Consider the following 9260-nt stretch of genomic DNA (forward strand, 5'->3'; position numbering starts at 1 on the left):
TTGTTGGTATTGGTGTATTGTTCTCAACTAGCCCAGCCTGTTTGATGGGATTGTCATTCTTCTGTGCTACCATTCAGGTGTGAGTTTTCTTTACCTTCAAACCTGGCATCTAGTGGTTGGCTGAATTTCATGGCAGATTCAGCTTGTATATTTTTTGGTTAGGTTTTCATTAGTACAAAGTAGTAGATATTATTTGGTTAATCAGTTGATGTATAAGACTCAGTCAGGCACACAAAACTTTGTAATACACACATGCCTGAGACTTTATATCTTCATGATTTGTGTTCCTGCTCTTGAATTTCAATTTAGTAACTCCCAAGGTAAAGCATATTTTTAATCATGTAATCATTGAGGAAGAAGGAAGAGTAGTCAACACAAAGCTACAGTGTAGGAGTGGTATGCTCAGTCATCAGTGTCCTATTGTGCAGATGTCACTGAGCTGCTTTACGAAGTGCTCCTTATGTCCCCAGGTCTCATTCTCACTTAAGACACCCTGTAAAAAACCTGCAGATAAAATCACAGGGTCATAGAGGTCTATCTTTGTTACAAGGCAAACTTCACCATAAATGCTTTTTTGTTAGATTTTTGAACAAAACTACAAACTTTGTGGAAGCTAGGAAAACTCATTAAAATGGAAATGTAAACATTAGAACAAATTAGCATGGCTTGTCTTAGAAAAGCACGTAATTAGCTGTATTTCTCAGCTTCAGGCTAGCCATACTTTATTTGCATAGTGTCACAGTGGTTTAGCTTTTTGAAAAACTAAATAGTTAAGAAAAAGTTTCACCATTTATTTTATTGTCTTTTCCCTAATCAGTCAATGTTATGGTATGTTTCAAATCATTCAACACCCAGCAAATCATATTTATCTCATCTTACCACAAGGGTTGTACTATTTTCTTGTTCTCATGCATAGCTGGCAATGAGCATTTTTTACAAAAAGAAAACCATTTTACTAATTAGGATATTTTTGTCCAAAATAGCAAATACTTTTGAAAGAAATTTTTGTGCTACATTTGAGAATGAATTCTACAGCAATGATCATAGATCAATAATATGTATGTTCCTTCCTTTTCAAATTGAAATATTTTCTTCAATATGAAAAGTCTCATTGAACACGTGGAAATTGTCATTTGAAACAAGAGGGAAAGGAAAATGAGGTCTGGAATGGGGAATTTGTTTAAGGTGATAGCAGTCAAATAGAAGACATTCCTGAGAATTTGTAACTTTTTTGTAATTTGTAACTTTTTTGTAATTTGTAACTTGATTGCATGTGGAAGAAGGCAGAAGTGAATGAACACTGCTTTTGCAAGAATGTCTTCCACCAGCAGACATAAAACCAGAGCTGCTGGGACTGAAATGGACATCATGACAGATTAGGAAGTAAGGTCCTCATGAGAGAACCTTTGCATCAGTAGGAATGTCCTCTTCCACCTGTCATTTCTTCCCTCTCAGCTCTTTCTGTCTGAGGAAAATGAGAGGAAAAGGAGTAGAAAATGGATAAAGGATAGAGGAAGGATGACAAAGTTCCCTAAATCCATAATTATGTTGCACCAATGCTTCTTGTGTGTAGGTACAAATGACCAATCTAAAGCAAAACTATGGAGACAATTTTTAGTGGTGGCTTAGCAGGCCTATGACCTAGACTTAGAGTGCAGTACGTGTCAGTGTAGAAGTGGTAAAATGAACAAAATTACTGTCTTTGCCCAAGCTAAGGCCAAATCTTGAGTTCTTACAATGGTAAACATCCGGGTTTGCAATCTGGCAAACTCAAGTCAGTATGACACTTTCTGGGGAAGGCTACATATTTTGACGGCTTGGATCTGACTCTCAGGAGTAATTCAAACTACTGGTTATAAAAATCCCAGATCTTCAGCTAACACCTCAATTTTCGTTCATCCTTAATTACCTACATATATAGAAAATGCTAATCTCTTAACCTCACTTTTGACAACACACAGTGTTCTTCTACTGCTTCACAACTGCTCCCTTCTCCTCCATTATTTGAGTAGACTAAGTTAAAGCCCTTGTTTTCAGCTTCCAAGAGTCTTGATCCTTCCATTTGCTATTTCAAATTTGTGTTGAAAAGTTAATTCATGTTTTCTACCTATCCTGCATTTTAACTAAAGCAAATTACTTCTTCTTGTAAACCTTAGCCCAATGAAAAAAATTATAGAGGTCCAAGTCCTAAAGAGCTGCCTGAATGAGCATAAGGCTACACTGGCATTGAGAATTTCAGAGTCAGGTCAGACTTTCTGAATGAGAATTGAAAGGTCTTATTTGAAATCCACTTGCTTGGAAGTAAATTGAAATCTACATCTCCCCAACAACATGCAAGGATACATCTAATTTGGAAAAGTAAAACCACATAGTCAGGCAATGTTTTTGCATCCTGGTGGATCCATGTCATTTGGGAGTGTAAAGAGAAGATTACAAAAATTCTGACTTTCTCTTCTATTGCTAGCTGCAGTATAATACTAAAAATGGTCATATATTCAGATATCTGGACTATGAATTATTTCTGGGGCTAATGTTTTGGAGGCTTTTTTCATCATGGCTAAAACTTACCCAGATTTTGGTAAGCCATCTGTCAAATGAAAGAATATTGAGCCCTTTCCAAACTGCAGGGATAGTAATTCCAGTAGTTAATAACAAAAGATTAAATAATACATACTGAGCTAGGCTAGCAGAGTAATTATTGCCTCTTTATAAAGCTAAAGTAGAGAATAATAGGCAACTTATTTAAACTGAAAATATATATTTTTCCACCAGTGAGAGCCTGTTTCTGGACTATACCACCACATATGAATCTGAGTACATTTGTACACATTCTCTTAAACATGAATCATTGCTGACAATGACACTAACAATATAGTAGGAACATCCTCAATCTGCTTAATGGATAAAATTCTGTTTGAGCAGAGAGCCTGAATGGGTCTAGGCAAGAAATATGACCATTGCAATTTTAGATAATGAAATAACAAGGGATTCAGAATATGCTCAGAGAATGTATGCTCAAATTCCTCTTGAATCTGACACACTACTAGTGAAACACTTCCTTTTTTTTCATTAATAATTTTCAGAATTTATTCTGTGGGCATATAGCCATCAAAACAAAGCAAATTAATTGTTGTATGTTACATGTTGCTGTAAATGGTCCCTGAACCTCAGGAGCTGAGCATGTCCTATGTCCTCAAAACACTTTACTTTTTTTTTCCTTCACTGAAGTTTATTTTGTTTTTTGTCACAGTTTTTCCATCCAGGATTTGCATAATAAACTCTGATGAGCACCTCATATAAAAATTTAACTCCTGTTGAAGCCAATGTTTTGAGACGACTCAATAGAACAGGGAAGGGCAGGTCTGTGGCTGATTCTGTAAAGAGCATTTCTGAGCAGACTCATCTGCCACTGACCTCTTGGGGAGGTGCGGACACAGCTGTGCAGCACAGCACAGACCTTTGCAGGGGGCAGGACTGTGTGTCAGGCTGGGGGAATAGTGAAAGATATGGAGAATTCAGCCTCTTTTTAAAAGCAGCATTGATGGCATTTTAGTTAAATACTGTTATTAAGTAGCACTGAAGAAACAAATTCTTCCTTAACTCATAGGTATAATTCCTCTCATATCTTCAGGTATATGGCATGATACGTAACAAGTTTTTTTTCAAATTTCTTTTGTTTTTAGAAAGGAACTAGCTTTCCTAGATTTGGTTCTTACGATATAGCAAAAAATTCATAAGCTTTGCTTTCTTTGATTTTTTTCATTGAAATGGTTCTTTTTCCAGTGAAATTCATACTTAGCAAATAGTAGTATTTTTGTCCTTTCATTTGTATTATGGAAATTACATAGGTGATCAATTTGAGATGCAAAACGGAGTTTTGAAGTAAATGCACCTGGACAGACATATTTTGAAATATTTTCCCAATGTTGTAAAAAACTGGGGATTTGTAAAACAAGATGTCAAAATGTAAATGATCTACTACAACAAAAAAATCAAAAGCACTGACCCCATTACAATGTAGAGCCATAAGCTATATGGAGCTTTGAAAATCATATATCCATTCATACACTTGTAGTGAAACAGATGTAAAACCTAAGTTGCAGCCACAGAAGATCATTTCCTGCATAACTTACTATATTGATATTTCCCTGCACGAGCTCAGCCAGTTTTTTTCAAAGTTAAGGCTAGAATAGGCTTAATTCTGAGTGACATCAAATCTGTTTGTGATGTATCTTGATGAAGTCAGTGGAGATATGCTAGGGTAAACTTGGTTTAAGAGCCCTTAAATGTAAGTCCTGATACATATAAACTGTTTTGGAATAGTGTATCTAGATTGTTTATGAGGGACTTCTAAGGATATTTTCTTCTAAAAAATATTACCTTTTCAACGCCGGTGTCAAAAACTTTGTGGCATTCAGTCTTTTGAGCTAAAACTCTTTTATTCATGGGCTCATATATATTAAAATTCTGTATTTCTCTTACAGGAATTTTTTAAAGGATCTTATCCCCAGAAAATTCTTGGTAAGAAAATGGCTGAAATTTAATTCTGGATGGGGATACAGGAAGCAAATGGTAAGGAAACTGCCAGTCACATAAGTCCTGGCTTACCATCTCGTCTTGTTAAGGACTACAGAAGTTATGTCCAACTACAATCACTACCTTTTGTCATAATGTTGAATACTCTTACTGAAATACAGTGAAATGCGTGATCTTTTCCAGAACAGCTGTTATTACACATTGCAGAAATGCTAGGATTTTGGTTTCCAGAAGTATTCACTTTCTATTTAAAGTTTCCTTTTTTTGATACCTATACTCTTGTAATTTCAGGCTCCTATTTTATTGATTCCCAGGGCAAATCAATGCCATTTGTTTTAAATTATTGCAGAGCTTATATAATTCTTTCCCATGCCAATATGTTATACATTTAAAAGAATGGGTTTATGGCCCTCTTTTCTTTTTTCTTTTCTTTCTTTTTTTTAACTTCTTTTTTTTTTTTTTTATTTTATCTTTGAAGACCACATGAATCAGACTATTTTAGTCCTTATATGAAAAAACTTCATTTCCCTTGATAATTTTGACAGTTCTCTCATACAGCTCTCCCAGTCTGAATTTTTTTCTTCCTGAACAGAATGACTAAAATTTCACATGATACTCCTAAGGATGTACTACCACTGTGACGTGGCTATTTTTGTATCTCCAATACAAATGTCCCAACTGATGCATCCTGCAATCTTTTTTTTCAGTGTCAAATGGATGCTTTGGTCTTGTGATTATTAATGTACTTTTTCTTCCTCCGCAAATTCCAAAACTGAATTCTCAATTTATAGCCCAAAGTTTTGGGTATGTATGAACACAATGCTTATTCCTTGAGCTGATATATTTTGTTCTATTTACACAATTCCTATACTTGAAGGTACTTATTTTTTTCTCCTCAGGTGTATTACTGTTATTAGTCTCCATGTTGTCTGCCACAGAGGTATCATCAGAGCACCACCTTGCACACCCTATTGTTTTTACTGTGGTTATCATTGTGAAATTATATGGAGAACTCCATAGTTTTGCAGCCTCACTTCTCAGTCCCCATATACAGCTTAGCAAAACTGACACAAGCTGTTGGCACTTTGAGTGTTTGCACAAGAACAAAAATGTCTCATTGAAACATACACAGCAGAATTCTTGAGAATCCCTTAAGAAAACCTGCACTGAATACCAGGAATAATATTGAAAACCATTAGATGTGAAGTGTTCTCTGTGCTCATTTTCCCTCTAAACCGTTTAACATATTGTGTTTTATTTTGTTAAATTGACGTAGTGTACAATGTAGTAAATGCAACATAGCAGTATTAATATTTCTACTGGGAATGTAAAGCTTACATTTCCTGCATAGAACTTGATGAGATGTGAGCAAAATACATGTGCCTAGTTCTCCTAGAAGCACCTCTTGCTGAGATCTTTGATATGCTGCAGAAACAAAGTAATGATATTTTTTGAGACTGGAACTGTCTCTCTCATTCATGACTGCAATGGAGAGCACAGACTGGGGCTTCTCATATAGGACCCAAATGCAGATCTATTATGTTAGAAGTGCATATATCCTTGTTGCTGTTCAGTCGGTGTCTGGGCTGTAGAAGAGATCCCCAATGTATTAGAAACAGAAGCAAACTGCAAGTAAAATTTTCTCTAAAACAGCAGAGAGGTGAGACCTGATGCACCACTCACACCACTTCATTGAGTGAGGAGGCACCTCTTGTCTCTCAAAAAATCACCCAAGAGGAGGCAAGTAGAACGTGAGCAGGTGGGTCAGATTGGGAAGATCGTAAACTGACAGTAAGGGTGGGGAAGTTCCCCATAACATAAGTATGTTTCTGCTAAATAATTGCCAGATAGATGAAAATTCAACAATTTCAATCCCATCTGTCACTTGTAATTTTTTTGTGTCTGAGACAACAGAGAATGATGCATCATCATCAATCAAAACTTTGCTGATATTGCCTATTAAAAAAACCCAAAACCCTGGCTTAGGAGATTCTGAAGGACCAAAGCCAACGGGAAGATGAGAATCATATCAAGACTCACAAAAAATGTTTTGCTTTCCTCAAAATCTGCACACTAAAATACATACCTAAGAGAGCAGTCCAGTGTCTCCATTGTTCATTTGAAATATTTAAATCCCAGAAGCCATAGAGTTATTAAATTTCTCCACCCCAATTAAAATTTATTTACTACATATTTTTTGGGAATATAGCACTTTAGAAAAACATAAGGGCCTGAGTTTTGGAAATGAATTTTATATTCTTTTTTCCTCTCTCATTTGAATATAAAATGGCTTCTTTGACCACCAAGAATAATGAATCATTCAGGTGATGTTATAACATACAGGTCTCACCCTTTTTCACCCCATCCTGGATGCTGACTCGATTCAGTATGCTGTGCACAGGGCTAAAATACCCAGTGATCCAACAATGATCAGCAAAGCTTCTCATTCTTAACATATCTGCCACATTTGCCCCATTTTGTGAAGCTCAAAGTCACATGTAGTGGCTGTGTGTTTTTTCAGTTTTTTTTTTTTATTTTATTTGTTTTTTGTTTTGTTTTGGTTTGGTTTTTTGCATGCCCTAGCATTCTACGTGTTGTTTTTAGATATTCTCCTAGTTTGGCAGCATGGTGTAGTGTTCCAAGACTTGACAAGTAGTAAAAAGAGAACAGTGTGGCTGCCTCATTTTGTTTGTAGACAAAAATAGTATTTGCTTTTATGAACCGGTATACATCTCATACCCTTTTTTGTTAAACAATTATTTTGCCTTTGTAACTTTTCTGATTTCATTACTTCAGGTCTATTTCAAAGGCTAACTTTTTATTCTCATTCTGATCTCAATTTAATGGTTTGCTAGCCCTCTTTTATACCCATATGGTATCAGCTACAAACAGCATAAATTAAACCTTTCTGTTACTATATAAAATATCAAATATAACTGAACTCCAAAGAGTCATCCTAGAGCTTTTAGGATGCCTTGAAATATTGATGATAAATATATGTTATCTGTGGTATTTTCCTGGCTAATTGCACACCAACTTTATGAAGATTTCATCTTCACCTCACTTTCTCAGTATGCTTCTGAGAACCACATAATCACAGAAGAGTCATATCTAAGAATCATAATTGCAGAAGTCAAAGTGTGGTACATCGCAAAGTCAAAGGTGGTACATTTACACCTTTTCCAAAGCTTGTTGGCTTGATTTACTCTGGAAGAACTATAGTTTTTATCGCTGTCTTACTTTCTAGATACTTAAACTGATTGCCTAATGATTTGTTGCAGGGATTAAATTTAAGAGCCGTGAGCTATAATTTTCCATGTCCTCCATACTCTCCTCTTCAAGGATAAATAATATGTTTGGTATTCAGTTTTTCACAATTCTTAAACATAATTGCTAGTGATTTAACTATTACATTGTCTAGCTCCTTTATGGCTCTAAGGTCAATCAGAACTTCCTCACTTGGATACAACTACTTTATCTAAAACATATTTAGTCCATGTAGAGAGTTTTTGCAGATTCTATTTAAAAAAATATATATTTAATGATCTGGATTCATGTATCCTTACAGATTTTTGAAACTTTTATGCAACAAAAACCAGTTTAATATGCAATTATATAAAGATCACTGTATCCTATATGTTTTAAATTAACTTCTGGACCTCAACCTTTTCTTTGTAAACACGGAGCATAATATCTACAGGATGAATGCACTACAGTTCATAGCAAGGGTGACAACACTAGTCTAACACTTCAGAGTTTGTACAGCTGTCCAACTTAAAAGGCAATGAAACCCACTGTTCTTCGAGGTAAATAAAAATCTCTTTGTTATAAAGTTGAGACTTTAATTGCCAAAAGCAAATCAGGACATGACCCCATTGCTCCAGCTGCTGGCTTGAATATCTCCCTTAGTTTCTTTTGGTTTTGTTTGTTGGGGTTTTTTGGGGTTTTTTTTTTGGTTTTTTTTTTTTTTTTTTTTTTTTTTAATCTTTACTCTTTCTGCTAACAAACGTCTTGGTGCTATCATTGTGTTCTGTGTTTCTCCCAGACCACAAGCAATGCTGATGAGATGTTCTATGAAGAACAAAAATGAAACACTCAAGGACCCATTCACCAGCTTTGATCTGTGTTGCTATAGGTGGTGACCATGATGCTGTCTCCATAGGATAGGAACATTGCATCCACACAGACGTGTACTGAGCTGGGACTGTAAATCTCTCTCGTGCCCATAACTTGGCAAGGAAGATGACCTCCTTCTCTTGATCCCTCTCACACTTTCTTTAAAGCTCATAAAAGCCTTTAATACATTTTATCCTTGGAGTCAACAATTTAAAAGCAAAGACTGGAATGACAAGGTTTCTCTTTTCTTGAAACATGAGAACACAGCTTACTTGAAAGAGTTTGCATAGATTGTTTCCTTTATCTTAGCAGATGATAACTATATGATTACATGAGACCATCACAAATGTTTTTCATAAACTAAAGGTTTCAGCTATAAATATAGAGTAGGTGGTGTGAACAGGATAGCATGTAGCTGCACTGAGGTATGTTGCTGGCATATCTGAATCCTACGGCATCAGATAAAATTATATGAACCCAAATTATAGAAAAAACACATATCTCACATAGGTAAGAAATTCCTCCTTGAATCATATGTGACCTTCCAAAAGGCTATAACCATTTCTTGTCCAATTGAATTGACAGTGGTGGAAGTGAATGTGATAAGT

The sequence above is a fragment of the Pyrgilauda ruficollis genome, unplaced genomic scaffold, assembly GCF_017590135.1.
Source record: "Pyrgilauda ruficollis isolate IOZ18807 unplaced genomic scaffold, ASM1759013v1 scaffold8, whole genome shotgun sequence".
Classification (NCBI taxonomy): Eukaryota; Metazoa; Chordata; class Aves; order Passeriformes; family Passeridae; genus Pyrgilauda; species Pyrgilauda ruficollis.